This window comes from Aethalodelphis obliquidens, unplaced genomic scaffold (assembly GCF_003676395.1).
Source record: "Aethalodelphis obliquidens isolate GAN/ISIS:26980383/991018 unplaced genomic scaffold, ASM367639v1 scaffold36, whole genome shotgun sequence".
Taxonomy (NCBI): domain Eukaryota; kingdom Metazoa; phylum Chordata; class Mammalia; order Artiodactyla; family Delphinidae; genus Aethalodelphis; species Aethalodelphis obliquidens.
In genome coordinates, this window is record NW_020837980.1 from 18,706,553 (window position 1) to 18,723,340 (window position 16,788).

At 40.9% G+C, this 16,788-nt stretch overlaps 1 protein-coding gene across 2 annotated transcripts in view; it reads right to left on the minus strand.

Annotated features, from left to right (window-relative positions):
• Positions 1–16,788, minus strand: part of BORCS5 (BLOC-1 related complex subunit 5) — a 97,816-nt gene that overhangs the window by 48,028 nt on the left and 33,000 nt on the right. The gene's annotated exons all lie outside the window — the stretch shown is intronic.

Consider the following 16,788-nt stretch of genomic DNA (forward strand, 5'->3'; position numbering starts at 1 on the left):
AGGAACGAAGTGGTCTTTTAAAAATTGGCATTTAACATATGATTCTACTTACAGTAGTTTGAAGACTGTGTACACAGCTTCTTAGAAATACAGGCTCTGCAAGGCACACTAAGACCGACTCTAAAAGAGGAGAGGCTATCTTTTTAGAGCCAACAGCAAGCACATTGGAAACCTGAATTTTTTTTTTTTTTTATGTTTTCAGAAAGATGAATCACAGATTCACTTTCCACAAAAACAAATGAAGTACTAAGAAAAGGATGCAACAAAAAAGCCATCTGAAATATTAATACCGGACTTCCTTGCTCAGAGGGGTTGCCCTTCTTGTAGGTGCTAACTCATGGCTTCCTTGCAGGATTACATACCCTGTCCCGTGGATAATGACACACACAGGATTGTCTACAATGAAGAAAACACCCTGATCATATGGAAAGCTCTCATTTATTAGTAGCTTAAAATGCTGAGGCAATATCGTTCATTTATAACAGCTAATTTCTAAGCACAAGATGGATTTTTAGGAAAAAAAACTGATTTTTCTACACATGAAGTCTACTAATAAGGAAAACGATCTTGATTTCTATGCAGCTTATATACAATTAACAGGAAATAAAGAGTATTTTTTCTATAAACAGAGAGACTTAAGACCCAGGGAGCTGGCAATAAAGCAAAGTGTCACATACGAGAACCCAGTCACCTATTATACCAAAGCTGAAGAACCAAGAGCCTCTTTTTTCCCACCTGCCCTGCAGCCAGAACACAAGGTCGTAACAGACGTTCCGCCAATCTATACACATGCCCCAGCCTCTAAATAGGGAGCAAGTGTTGCAAACTAGGGGACTTCCAAGAGGTACATTCTCTGGTGACAGCAGTTTCTGGAGAACCAGTGCTTCTGAGGAAGCAACAGAAGCAGAACCAGTGGCCAAGTTCAGTCTTTACGGCCAGCTAGCACCGTTTGTGGCACAAGGCATGTCAACTGCTTGGTCGTGACAGCAAGCAGTGACCTCCGTGGGTGAGTTCCGTGGCCTGATTTTGGCCATTATGCTTGGGTAGGTTGTCCAAAACCTGATTCTAGAGCTCTTCTGGAGATCCCGTAAACTAGCCGTTGTCCTTTCAGTAAGTTCTTTCTTGGCTTAAATCAGCCAGAAAATATGACTGATACACTTAACCTCGATTTCTCTATCAGGGGTAAAACGACGTACCTTGAAGGTAGCTGAGAGGATTAAACAAGATATGTTAAAGCCCTTTGTAAACAATAAGCCATATATTATCATCATTTACTAAAATTTAACTGTATGTCAGGTACTAGATGAAGCATTAACTTTTGAGAAAAACTACAGCTAACATTAATGATGGCATTCTCTTAGCCAAGCACTGTGCTGAACGTGTTATACGTTTTCCCTTCCTTGTCAGGACAACCTTAGGAGGCAGGTTTTAGTTTCGCCTGTACTAAGTAAGTAAATAGTAATAATAATCATGACAACAAGTCACAGTGATGGAATTAACGAAGAAATACTGTAAATTAATGAGTTTTGGTGACAGAAATATTACTGTAATTTAAGGGAGATAATACAGTAGCCAAACCAAGAATTGGAGTTGCCAGTTCTTGAAATTCTAGGGTCCAAAATTTGGCAACTTACTTATTTAAAATACCATTTTCCTCTTAATTTATGCTTAAGACAGTTCTGCTTAGTTGAGACTTGATTACACTTTGGAATCAAAATGTTTTCAGCAGCAACATAGCTCATTTATGACAATCTTACTCTTCACCCTGGATCTCTGGAATACGCTTGGTGGAAGGTTCATTTTTGGCAGTTACCCTAGCATCCTTTTTGTGTATTATTATTGACCATCTTGCTTTCTCGCAGTTACCTGGTAAGGTCCTTGAGGGAGGAATCATGTATTTTTGTCTCTGAAATTCAGACCCAAGGCACATAAGTGTCTTACAGACATATACAAAGTAGTTCTCCGTATACGTCTGCTGTTTCATATACTGAATGCTCATAGTTGGATGAGTTCTGCAAACACACAATTAGTGCCCCCTTGGGCCTTGGCTAAAGCTCCCTAATCCTGAAGGCTCGAGTGCTCAGCCACCCCATTCCATTTCCTTCAAGCAAAGTTCCGATTTAAATTTATGTCTCACCAGAGCAAGAGACACACATTCTGTTCATATCTCTCCAAAGAAATGAACTCATTCCTGTCTCTAAAGTAAACTTACGTCACCCGTATTGAAAGATATAGGCTCTTCTTGTGCAAGCAGTAAATGAGGCCTTAATCTATAAATCACTTGACTGCAGTCTTTTGAAAATTCGGCAAAGGCAGTGCTATGGAACTACTGCTAAAAGTGATACCAAAGGTCCACAAAACCAAGGATTAAACTTTGTTCTTTTCCCCTAGCAACTACCTGAACACACACACAGTATATCCCGTCATCACTAAGTCAAAGCTTGATTGATCTAGTGTAATTAAATCATATACTCAACAAGTCCCCTCCTTGGTCCTCTGACCCTTGGTCTCAAGTTCACTGCGATAACGTATCTGGATCCCAATGTGACATAAACGCAAGATTCACAGGGCTGAGAGATCGGGTTTCCACATTCCAAGCCCATCGAGCATGGGTGCCACTGCCTTTGTCGTAGAGGATACCCAAGTTATAAAAATTCAACCTTTCCCCACTATCCGTAAAGCACACAGCTGTGAAAACATCCTTCTTTATGGGACATATCAGTTGATAATATTCAGAAAGAAAAAATTAGGTAAGTATTTGTTACTCTTTTCTCACCCTGTGCTTCAGTTTCCCCAGAGACAGAAAGGAGCCCCATAGGGTGCCAGGGAGAGATGGGAAGGAAATCCTTGCTGTGTCCCAACCAAGCAGAGAGGGGCTGGGATTACCAAAGAGAAGCAAGTGGAAGCAATACACTGGAACAATCTTACCACACCACCAACATGACATATTAACTGAGTAACCCAAACATACGAACACTTTTTAACAGAAGTACATCTGATTTTATGATCTTATATTATGAAATTAATATAAATAAGTGAGGAGAACAGACTTGCAAACTGGTTAAATATATAGGTTTTACAATTAGACCTGCGTTTAAACCTGGCTCTACCTTTAATAGCTGTGCGACAGGAGAAGTCTTTAAACTTCTCTGAGCCTCAGCGTCCTCGCCTGCCAGATGAGGGAAACGCCTACCCTAAGAGGTTATTCAGGATTTAAAGGAGGTAATATGTATAACACCTTTGGGGGAAAAAAAAAAAAAGAGACACACAGAAAGAAATAATGATAAAATGAGTAGTACCTATAGGCACTTTGGAAGTTTTCTATCAAGTATAAAAATATGTGGAAGGTTTTTCTAGACTACCTATGTTCACATATATAATTTTCACTACAAAGCAAGATAAAACTAAATTATACCTTGGAAGGAAACAAAGACAAAAAGCAGGTTAAACATACGTTTGTTTTCATGTTAATTAGAGTAAAAGCTAACAGACAAATACATAAACGTAAAGTATTTCCAGCATTATTTTTAGGGAGTTTTTCAATTTAAAAAAATGAAATGGTAAGTGAAAGTTATAAAAAATCAAATTTGGGCTTAAGGGACAGAACCACACTCAACTAATCAAAGCTGTCCAATAAAGGAGCAGACTGCCTTTTATCACAATAACCTGTTTGGGATTAGATATTTAGCAAGTCAAGCCTGTAAGTCTACTTCAGTGAGGTAGTCTACAAAATACACTCAATTCGGGGACTCTGCACGAAGTAGAAGATTGGATGATAAAATTTTAAAAGTCCCTTCCAATTCTAAAGTTCTATAATCCTTTTTTTTTTTTTTTTTTGCAGTACGCGGGCCTCTCACTGTTGTGACCTCTCCCGTTGCGGAGCACAGGCTCCGGACGCGCAGGCTCAGCGGCCATGGCTCACGGGCCCAGCCGCTCCACGGCATGTGGGATCTTCCCAGACTGGGGCACGAACCCGTGTCCCCTGCATCGACAGGCGGACTCTCAACCACTGCGCCACCAGGGAAGCCCTAAAATTCTATAATCCTTGAACACTACAATATACAAGCAACTCTCTGGTGTCCATGGTAGAGTGAAGTTCACCTCTAATATCATCCCTAATAAGAGAAGGGTGTCCAAATTCAATTAAAGGACAGATTTGCCACTCCACTCAAATATGAAAGAAGCTAAATTAATGGATCTCATGACCCCCGAACCATGTTCTATTTTCCTCTCTTGACTGCTTTTTTCTTCTCCCTGGATGCCTTCCTTACAATCTCTTCAAACTAATTCCACACATATTTACTGATCTTTTCTAGAAATCTATCCCAAAGAAACAAACTGAAACTCATAAGAAGATTTATATACGAAGACTGTTTATTGCAGTACTAAAATAATATCAAAGCTGTCCTCTAAGGGGAGAATGATTAAATTATAACGTTTATACGAAGAAATGTTACGCAGCTATTACATTTGAGTTTTAAAATAATAGTCAAAGGCTTCCCTGGTGGCGCAGTGGTTGAGAGTCCACCTGCTGATGCAGGGGACACGGATTCGTGCTCCGGTCCGGGAAGATCCCACATGCCGCGGGCCCGTCAACCATGGCCGCTGAGCCATGGTTCAGCAGCTAGGCCCGTGAGCCATGGCCGCTGAGCCTGCGCGTCCGGAGCCTGTGCTCCGCAACGGGAGAGGGCACAACAGTGAGAGGCCCGCGTACCGCAAAAAAATAATAATAAATAAATAAATAAATAAAATAATAGTCAATGACAGGAAATGCCACAATATAATCTTAAGTGAGATTGTGATATAAAATGACAAATTTAGCATGATTCTAATTGGAGAGTAAATGTATATCATATATATGTTTACACTAGAAGTAAATACATAGTAAAATGTTAACAGTGGTTATGTATAGGTGGTGGAATTTTTAATTTTCTTTTTTGTAACTCTTCCAAATTATCCAAAATAATCACATATTCACTTTGTGATCATAAAAAAGAAACATTAATTTCTAAAAATAAATATGAGCCAAAAAACCCTATCTAATAGTTATCTTGGTTCTATAACTCTGAAAGTGAAAATAATTCCTTTAAAAGGAGGAAGCCTGATATAAAAAAATAAGTATGCATCTGACCCTATGTTTGAGGTGGTTGCTAAGCACAGTGTTGTCTTTAAACTAATCAGTAAACAAGGAACAGCTGGGACAATATCTAGTGTGATTGAGGATGTGGAACAGGAACTCTCATACATAGCTAGTAAGGATATAAATCAGCACAATCACTTTGAAGAGTCATTTGACTATATGTAGTAAAGCTGAAAATACATGTGCCCTACTAGACAGCAATTTACTCCTAGCTACATACCATCCAGAAAACTCTCACACATGTGCACAAGGAGACATGTACAAGGTGCCCTCTGCAAAACTGTTTAATAGTGAAAAAATATGAAACAACTCCAACATTAACAGGACAATGGATAAACAAACTGTGAAATATTCATACAATGGAATACTGCACAGCAGTGAAAAAATGAGGCATATATCAACATGGATAAATCTCAAAAATATAAACCAAAAAAAAGAAAAGCAAGTTATAAAAGTATATGAAGTAAACATCTAGTAGAATGCAATTCATATAAAGACAAAACACATAAAAGAATATATTAGATATTGTTTAGAGACACATAAACATGTAGGAAAAAGTAAAGCCATGAGGGACTTCCCTGCTGGTCCAGTGGCTAAGGCTCCACGCTCCCAATGTAGGGGGCCCAGGTTCAATCCCTGGTCAGGGAACTAGATCCCACGTGCCACAACTAAAGTTCCCATATGCAGAAACTAAAAGATGCCGCACTCATTGACAAAGATCCCGCGTATCACAACTAAGACCCTGCGCAGCCAAATAAATAAATAAATATTAAAAAAGAAAAAAGGTAAAGCCGTAAAAAAAATGCATGGGCATGATGAACACTAGTCAGATCAATGATTCCATTCAGAGATGAAGGGAGAAGGAATATTAGGGAAGGTTGGTGGGGTTGGGGGGGGACTTAACTTTATTTGAAATATTTTTCTCCTGAGGGCAAAAAAAAAAAGATCGGAAGCAAATATGGCAAAATACTAAAGTTGGACAAAATTGGTAAATGAAGACTCAGGTGTTTGCTATTTTTGCTACATGCTAAGATATTTCAAACGAAAAAAGAAATTTTAGGTAGCAGCTGGCAATCCCTATTGAGTGAGGGCGAGGTTCTCTATCCACAGCAATAACTCTTAAACTCTTTTGGGTGTGAAAACTAATAAACGGAAGCCTCACTAAAATGGAGTTGGGAGGCCAGAAGAGGGAGTTATTCAGTACCACTTGATGTCAATTACAGGAAGAATTGTCAATTTCAGATCCCAACAGAAAAATCACCAACAGAAAATAATCATCTGATCCCAACAGAAGAATCACCAACAGAAAAGAATCATCTATTACAGGACCCAACAGGAAAAGGTGTACATTGCATCTCCTACAAGAAATTGACTACCCCAGCAAGGCAGCCAGTGAGAAATCATCATCACCCTGTACTTTCACTTTTCTCCAAGGGCCTTTCCTTCAAAACAACCCCTCCCAACTTCCTCCTTTTTCTCTATAAAATAACATTCCACACCTTTATTTATTGGACTTGCTTATGGTTTTTGCAGTGGCTTGCTTATCCTGAATTGCAATTCTCTAGTATTCCTGAATAAACCCATTTTTGCTGGTAAAATAACTGACTTTTATCTTTTAATAAATAAATTTATTTATTTATTTATTTATTTTTGGCTGTGTTGAGTCTTCATTGCTGTGTGCAGGCTTCTCACTGCGGTGGCTTCTCTTGTTATGGAGCATGGGCTCTAGGTGCGCAGGCTTCAGTAGTTGTGGCTCACAGGCTCTAGAGTGCAGGCTCAGTAGTTGTGGCGCATGGGCTTAGTTGCTCCATGGCACGTGGGATCTTCCCGGACCAGGGCTCGAACCCATGTCGCATGCATTGGCAAGCAGATTCTTAACCACTGCGCCACCAGGGAAGTCCAACTTTTATTTTTAAGGTCAACGTTACTTGGTGTCAGAAGTGGGATCCAGAGACGAACCCTCCCCACCCCAACAACTCTCTGAGGCTGGTGAGCAAACAAGTGTTGGTAACCACTGAGCCAAATGGGCCCACTGCTTTCTTACCAACCCTGGAGTTTCAGGGCAAGTCTCTCCTGGATTTTGAGCTCTGCTCTCTGCATTTTGAGTTCTCTGGGCTTTATTAGGGATCTGTTTAAAGGCTTTGTCCTTTCTGAGACTACTTGCTTGGCTTTTGTCTCAATTCCTTTTGGAACTGGGCTGTTCCTGTTGGAACTGTGCTGGATTTTGGTCTGATTCCTTTTGGAACCAGGTGGTTCCTATTAGAATTGCACTGGCCTTTGATCCAATTCCTCTGGGAACCAGACTGTTCCTATTGAAACAGGTGTTTAGGAATTTTTCTTTTTGCTCCATAGAAAAACCTCTAAGAAATGGGATCCCAGTCATCAAAATGCTTTGAGGGTGCCTCCTCTTCTGGGACCCCAGCCAGTTTTATGTTTAAAAACTGAGGTCCCTCCTCATGCCCATTTCTAACCAAATGGAACAAGTTAACCCAAAAGTAATTGAGAACAACAATGACCATTATAGGGAACTTTCGTACTCCCCAAAATTACTTTTCTTAAAACAGAATTGGACAGCCGTGGCTCTAAAATTGTTAAAACTGAATGAGATGCCTATTTTGACTGGTATTTTGAGGCTTCCAAATGCTATCAAGAGTCTAAAATTGCCTCTTTGCAAAATACAATTTACAAATTAACTGAGGCAAACAAACAACTAAAAAAGGAAAGAAGGCTTCTGAGGTCTCTTTCCCCTGCCCCATTTTGACTCCCACCTCCAGTGCCATCATCCACCCCCTTCCACACCACTGCCACCTCCTCTATACCCTCAGTTTCCCATTCTAATGCTCTCACTATACTTCCCCCTTTCCCTGAACCTCTCCCCAGTCCCTTCCCCTCTGAACCTATCAGAACCTGCCCCTTTAAAGGTAACTCTTCTGAGGATCCAAATAAACCCCAAATTTCTTATGTTTCCTGGAGTAAGGCCAAATTGCGAGTCATAGTTAAAAGAGTTTCCTAAAGTAACCAAGGACCCCACAGGTTTGCCGAAGAATTTAACATAGTTATTCAAATTCCCCAACCTGGTTTCTCAGATTTATATTAGTTAGTCCACATGCTTGTTGATGAGGGTCAAACATTGGATGAAACTTGCCTGATGGGAACATTCTGAACAGAATTAAGAAAAACAAACCCCTAACTTGACAAAATGCTGAAAACCTCCACCAAGCAATAACAGCACCTTTTCCTAAGCCTACTGACTGGAACAAAATTCAGGCTTGCACACAAAAATCTGATGAACCTGTTCATGACTATTATAATCGACTTCAGACTGTTTTCAAAGAAAATTCCAATCTTCCTTCTGATGTTGAATCCACTCAGGTAGCCTTTAACTCTATGTTTATTAATGAGCTGAACTGGGATCTTTCTCGTTTACTTAAAAGCACCAGGGTGGAATAGAAAACTATGTCCACTCTAGATTCGTTAATCTGGCCAACCAGCTTGCTCGCGTGCTACATGAACCACCTAAAAGAAATATCACTAAAATTCTTAATTTGGGGGAATTCCCTGGCGGTCCAGTGGTTAGGACTCTGAGCTCTCGCTGCCAAGGGCCTGTGTTCAATCCCTGGTCAGGGAACTAAGATCCCACAAGCCTCGACGTGTGAAAGAAAAAGAAAATCTTAATTTTCAACTCAGGCAAATGAGGGCCCTTGAACCAAGCCAACCCCTTCCCCACCCCCACACACACCCGCCCGCGTTTCTGCTATTATTGCAAAGAGCCAGGATACTGGAAAAAAGATTGTTGCAAACTTAAGTGTTCCAGGCTCCCATCCCTCTAGCCAGTCTTTCCAATGTTCTCCTAATTCCCAGTGATGGGGTTCTAAGGAACTACATGGGCTCTATCTAATCTTCCCTCTTAATCGACTCAGAGAAACCACTCTCTAGACTGGGAATGAATCTCTCTCTGTCCTTAATGACACCAGAGCTACTCCCTTGGTGCTCAACCCCACTGCTGTAAAGCAGCCCCTGCCTTGGAGTACTAAAACAGTTCAAGTAGTAGGGGTCTCTAATAAACCTCAACAGGTTCCTATCTCTGAACCTATTCCCTTTAAGAGATACATACCCTGTTCTCCTTAGTTCCTCTACCCCTACCTATTCATTTATTAGGCTGAGACTTCTTAGAAAAGTAGCGTGCTGAAATTACTCTCACCCAAAAGGGGGAAATAATTCTAGAATTTGACAGTAGCAGTCAAAACAGTCAACCAAGTGAATTAAGTGACCCTTTGACATCTTTTATTTGCTCCGTTTCTCATGGCACTATAGCTGAATCTGGGGACACAGATCGACTGTCCCTACTGGATCAGCTACTATCCTCCTTGTGGGCAAAATCTTCAACTGATATTGGCAGAATTCACAGTTCACCTCCTATCAAGTCTCAAAGAGATCCCTCAAAACCTTGCCCAAGTATTAATCAATATCCTATAAATAAAGAAGCTCTTCAATGTGTCAAGCCCATAACAGAGGATGACAAGGCCCAGGGCCACAATAGTTCTAGTCCCTGTAACACTCCTACTTTACCTGTGAGAAAACCCAGTGGCCAAGGATGGAGGTTTGTCCAGAACTTACGAGCAATAAATAACATGGTTATCCCCTGACACCTTGTTGCTCTTATCCTGAACACACTACTGACATTCATTCCCACTGAAAGCAAACTTTTCACTGTAATCGATTTACACAGTGCATTCTTTAGTATTCCAGTTGATAAGGCTAGCCAATACCTTTTTGCTTTCACTTGGGAAGAAAGGCAATACACCTGGTTATGCCCCAGGGTTTCAAAGAAAGTCCCTCTTACTTTTCACAAATCTTGAAAGCTGATTTGGACGATATAAAGTTTTTTGCAGGCTCAACTTTGTTACAATAGGTAGATTATTCGCTTCTCTGCTCCCCTTCTCGAATCTCTTCACAAGAAGATGGCATCCACCTGTTAAAACTTTTGGCCTTGAGGGGACATAAAGTCTCCAAAGAAAAATTACAGTTTGCTCAAACTCAGTTTCAATATTTAAGTCACGGGACCTCAGAACAAGGACTACATTTGGTTCCAGGGTTAGTCGAGTGCTCTAATAGCACTATTAAGACTCAACTGGCAAAACCTGTAGGCACGCTCCAAATACCTTGGCCAAAAGCATTGCTACTGGTCCTTCCAAATTTCAGGTCCACACCTTTGGAACTCATAAGCTCTCACCGTGTGATACAATCACAGGGCATCCAAGGCACCTGGCCCCTGCCTCTTTTGATCTGGGTCTGATAAAAGGAGATATACTTCAATATCGCAAAGGTTTATCTGCTTCTATTAAAAATAACCATCTTTGGTGAAGCAATCTTTTCACAGCATGCTCTCAGGAGATGAAGACCATAAACATCACACCTTATAACCTGGAGATTTTGTCTACAGGCAAAGATACCTCCAGAAAGACTCTCTTCAACCTTGCTGGAAAGGCAAGGTCCAGTCAGGGTCTGGTGCTTTCTTTAAGATGTGTCACGTGAATTCAAGGCAGCACAAAGGTTGGTTAGCAGTACCTGATAGGGGCTTTTAGGAATATGTGAAGTTGGCCATCAGGTTGCCCCCCATTCCCAAGGCTGCATAGAATTTTGGGAAGAGGGAGGCAGGTGGTGTCACATACCCCACACAGTCTGCAGTATTACCCACTGGTGCTTGGAAATCCTAACGAAAATGATTTTGTTTTGAGTTTGCTATTACTGGGTTTTAGGGACTTCTTGACTCATACTTGCTGCAGCCCTCTATCGAGCCAAAACAGCTACAGGGGCCATTCTTCCCTGAAAATGAGTCAAGGCAGTTACACAACCCTCCACAGGGATCCGAGCACACAAGGCTCGGAGGGAGCGTGGGAGGAGCCCGGGAAACATCTCTCTCCTTCATCAGTTCGAGTTCCAACTCAGATACCTCCTGACAAAACAAACATGGCTTTTATATCATAGTAATGCTTTTGTAACAAGCAACTCATTCTCCTATTCCTTTTCCAGCTTACTTTTTCCCTGTAATCCTTTACCCTTTGCCCGAAATCCCCCCTCCCTCCCCACCATGTTGTACTATTTGTATGGAAAAAAAAAAAATTTTCGGAGTTGCTTCTTGCCAAGTGTGACATCAACTCATTCTTATTTAGTGATGTCCAGCAAGAACTCGCTCTCACAAAACGTTTGCTCGTTTTGAAGCAACAAGATTACTAACTGCATTTTGTTTTCCCTGTCACTTGTTTTTGATGCATTAGGTAGCTTCTGAAACAAATGACCTAACACCTCGTTTCTATGACCTGAGGCACTATACCTGTATACAGAGATCTTTTCAAATGGTTTCAGGAAGACAAAGTATCGCCTCTGTTACTAAGAAGGCAAAAGATAACATAAGGTAACCTGATCATTTTAATCTCCCTGAAAACGATACCTCTGCTTTCAGTAACAAGAAAGAACTATCAATATTAAAGAAAATGTAAGCCCCAGAAGTCTATTCTAGGTAAAGAATTTTTGTTACTTAGGGGAAGAAAAGAAGAAGAAAAATGGGAGATCTTTAAACTAGTAAGACAGCTGTATTACACTACTTCCTGCTCAACATCGCTCTGGCAAAGCACTACTTAATGCAGAATTTTGAAAAGCCAACAATTTTATTCTACACATAAAATAAGCTACAATTCAGAATTATTTTCAGTTAGTTTGCTGGAAAAATTGGTGCTGGTATTCATAATATGTGTCCAACTATGACGGAACTACTGAGCTATGTCAGGTACTAATCCTCCCTCATGAAGTCTTCTTTAAAACCCTTTCCATTCCATCCCTCGGTTAATTAAAACGCACAACTGGAAACAATATGATTCCCTCCTTCTCCTTCCTTCAGGGAATATTAGCAGCTAACCTCACTTCATTATCAGAATGGAGAAGTGAGTTCCCAATGCGGATGGGTCCCGGCACAAGTGCCAATTCTGTCGCATTCCAGTACTTGCTGACTAGGATGGCGCTGAGGAGCCTAAGCCACACACAACACGTGTGGTGATGCTCTCATTTTCCTGGTTCATTGTCCAGGATATCAAGGCATTAGTTCCAAAGCACTCGCACATACTTTCAGAGGAGTCGCTCATAGCTCAGAAGTCTAGGTAGACAGCTAGCTCTGTGTGGGGTGGTTCCAAAGCCCTCAGAGATACCAGGTTGAAAATAAAACAGGAGAGGAACAGGAAAGCATTTACCTTCCCGGAGAACTGCAACTATTTAACAAAAACAAGTGCAAAAAGTCTATAAAGAAAAAGAAAATCATAGGTTTGTGCTGTGTGTGTGCGCGTGTGAAGTCAGCCTGAAAAAAAAAAAAAAAACAAAGGAAAAGGCCTTGAAAGTTGTAATTATAGAAAATTGCTCAGGTGACTTCATCCCACCCACATGCTTTTCATTTTCAAAAAGTATGACGAGTGCTTTTTAAGTTAGTGCTCCGGAAAAGCTGCAGCTGTTCAGCACAGATTTCAATGCTCGGTGAAGAACATTATTTTATCAACATAAAGGTTAATGGCTTCTAAATAAGGGTAGCAATTTCCAACCTGAGTACTGTAAATTCACATTAGCATTCACTCTGTTTGAAGATACAGGCCCAGAAGGGTGAACTGGTCCCTGGCACGAAGAGTAAAATAATAACACAAAGAGTCATAAGTCCCCCAACTCCCACCCCAGATTTTTAGCTCGCTCTTGATAAAACATCCCATCTGTGTTTACACACATCAGCACGGAGGCATCTGCCATGACTGTAATACTGCAGTCAATGGACCCACAGCAAATCAAGTCAGGAAAACAGAGCAAACTTTGAAAGACACCTGCCCTCTCATTCCCTCCTGCACTCCTCACCCCACTCCATCCCAGCACCACCTTCTTAAGTGTTCTCCTCCGGGATCAGAGGGGGTGTTATAATGGTTCTCAGCCAGGGAACATTCTGCGTGCAGCACCGAAATGACTCCTACTAGCTGTGGTTTTGCAGGGCCAATTTAAAAATCTAATTTCCCTCCCCAATTCTGCCGTCATTCTGCTCTCCCAAGCAAGCGACCCTATAGCTGTTTTCCCTTTATTTCCTACACCTAGTCTGTCAAGTCCTGTCATTGCTTCCTTGAAAATGTCTCTCAAATTTGTTCTTCCTTCCACTGTCCCCACCACCCCAGTCCAGACTTTCATCAGCTCATCAAAACTAAAAAAATACAACAGTCTCCTAACTGGTGTGTTCATTTCTGGCTACTGTCATACCAACCTTCCAAAAAACACAGCTCTCAACCTGTCAACACCCTGCTCCCTATTGTAACAAACATAAAACTCTGGGATTTCCGTGGAGGTCCAGTGGTTAAGACTTCGCCTTCCAATGCAGGGTGTGCAGGTTTGCTCCCTGGTCAGGGAACTAAGATCCCACATGGCTCGCGGCCAAAAAACCAAAATGTAAAACAGAATTGATATTGTAACAAATTCAATAGAGACTTTAAAATTGGTCCACATCAAAAAACTCTTTAAAACAAACAAACAAACATAAAACTCCAGTTGCTTCTTAGAGCATCACCTCGAAATACCTTCCTCCCCTGGCTTTCAAGGGCACCCATGATCTGGCCACTGTTTAACTTTCTGACCTTACTTCTTACTGCTCCTCAAGATGCATGCACCTTTCTCTTTGGTCAAGCGGTTCTCTCATGGTCTCCACCCCAGCTCCCTAAGAGCAACAGATGCAGGCCCACTGTGCTCATACTATCCTCCCACGCAGGAATTCCTCCCTCCACCCCTCCCAGCCCAAGCCAACACATCCCACCAAAATCCTGCCTGTTCTTTCAGGTGCAGCTCAATTAACAACCACTCTGCATGGCTGTTTCCTATGACTATGGTCCACCTCGCTCAGGGTGATCAGGAGAACTGGGTCTTTGGAAGATGACACACCCGAGTTCAAACCTCTGTGGAAACTGAACACGTCGTCTAATTTCTCTTTCTCATAGCTCAGCCTTCTTACCTACAAAATGAGGATGACGTTAATACCTCCTTCATAAGACTGTTTTGCAGATGAAAAAAAAAAGACTCCTCACGGATAGCAACTAGTACAGCTGGGTACATGGTAAACAGGCACTCAACAAATGGTAGGTATTATAACATAATATGATAGTATATGAGCGCTGTGCTTCTAAGAGTCTAGGCTTTAAGTCAATCATGATGTTTTGTTTTGTCTACTAGGTTGTAAAACTACCCAGGAACAAAAATCATGTCACATCCAATTGCATCTCACTTATTTAATAATTTCAACTCCCTAAAAAGCCAAGAAACAAGGAAAAACAAATAAAATGGCTTACAGGTCACCCAAATAGTTATTATAAATTCCATACACTAACGCCTATGTATTTTATTAACAGGAAGCCCTTCAGACGGCCCCTAAGGGCCTATTGATTTTTATTCTCGTCTCCAAGCCGACAGGAGCAATTAGGAGGTAGCTGCTATTTGTGATCAGCAAGGGTGACAACAGAAAAACTATAAAAAGTAAACATACATGCCTGACCTGCACAAAACTGTAAACAAAATCAAGTCTAGCAACCAAAGCTTCTGTTCTAATTGGGGTATTTAGCATGTATTGTTTCAGAGATAAAGCAGTCCTAATGGTAAAAAATACAGAGAGGAACATACAAGGTTAAAATGATGGTGGTCTAAGTCCAATGATCATAATTGTTAAAGTAAGAAAAACGTTTTGCATGATTAAAGCAATTATTTTTTGAATCCCCACTATGTACCAAACACATATTACACATAAGCCATGCTGCTCAAATAAATTAATCCGCCTACTAGCCCCCTACCCTAAGGGAGATATTAAACGGGGCTCAGAGAGGTTAACTTGCCCAAAAGAAGGTCACAAGTAAGATGCTGCAGAGTTGTGACTTGCCCAAGATCATATGGCCCATGTGTGACATTTTCCATTCCTGAACTAACTCCAAAGTCTGCGTTCTTTTCCCATCATGCCACACTGCCCCTGCACACTCTTGTGAATTGCAAGAACTGATTCTAAGTTATGAAAGAGGGTCCTTTCAGTTCTGCTTAAACATATCTAGAAATGGAACAGTTCATTACTTTGCAAGACAGCTTTGTGGTTATGAGCACAGGCTTTTGAGACCAGCCAAATCTAGGTTATGAACAGCTGTTTCGCTACTTCCTAGCTGCACGACATTCAACAAATCTATTTCTCTGAACAACAGTTTCCTTACCTATAAAATGGGACTAAAACGTACCCATATGACAAGGTTGCTGTGAGGATTAAATGTGAGAGGCTGCATGAAAAGTGCTTAGCTCACTGCCTGACATATCGCAACTGCTCAATACATATTACCATTAAAGTGATTACTATAGAAAGTTCTTTATATCAAAACAAACTCTACCTCCCAATAACTTCTCCCCATTGACCCCAGTTCTTATCACTGGGACGTCACAAAAGTAGATCTAATGCTATATCCATTCAGCAGCCATTTAATATTAGAAGAGAGAGTACAGCAACTATACTTCAAGAAAAGATTTTTAAGTCATTAAAAAAATTAAATTTAATTAAAAAAAATACTAGGAGAGATGTGTTCCCCTAAGTCATCTCTTCTCCAGCCTAAAAACTCTTATCTGCTTCAAGACTTCTTTACATGACATGGTTTCCAAACAACGACCTTCTGGTCATTTATTCAGGATACACCCTAGTTTATAAATACCTTCTTCAACATGACACCCGGAACACTCTTGCAGGTACAGAGGGACCAGTGCCTGAGACTATTGCTTCCAGTTCCGATCCTGCTGTCACTAAAAACCCCCAGTGAACTGCTGCTGAGCCAGTTTTCCCACACCCTGTCCTTATGTAACTGACTGTTTTTAATCTAAATGCAGGACTTGACATTTATTGCTTTTAAATGTTACTGTGGTTTCAGCCCATCTTTCAAGTCTGTTGAGATCATTTTGAACCCTGGATCTGTCATGCATCATGTTAGATACTCCTCCTAACATTTTATCATCTGCAAATTTGATTAATATGCCTCTACCTCTTTATTTAAAGTCAATCAACAAATCTTTAATGAGTTATAAAGTGTATCCAGGATCCTTTGGTTGGAGCGAAGTAACTGATACAATGTTGAATAAGAAGTCAAGGTCATAACTCTGCGGCATCTTACTTGTGACCTTCTTTTGTGCTTACCTTTAAAATATTTAGTTTGCAAAAGACAAGGCTGATGAAGGCACAATAGTCTATGTTTTAAAAGGCAGCAAGATCTGCAGGTACAGAGTTGGCACCAATGGATGGAATGTTACAGTGATGCACATTTTGGAATTATCTTCCCTCTTTCAATGGCCCCATCTTCCCTCATGTCTTCCCATTTTAATGAAAATACTTTTTTCTGCGTCTAAGCTTCTGGCACCTCTTCTGTTCTCCACAATTCACTAAAGACGGCGGGTTCAGTAATTTCATCTACAAGTTCTTTCAGTTCCCTGGACTGGAGGGGTGTGGAGGCAGTGGAGGGATAGAGCAGGGGTGACGAGACAAGCACCAGAAAACAATGCATTGTGATCAGCTAATGGTACCTACAATGTCTTCCTTCCATCCGGGGTTTTAGCTACTCCTTTGTTTTATC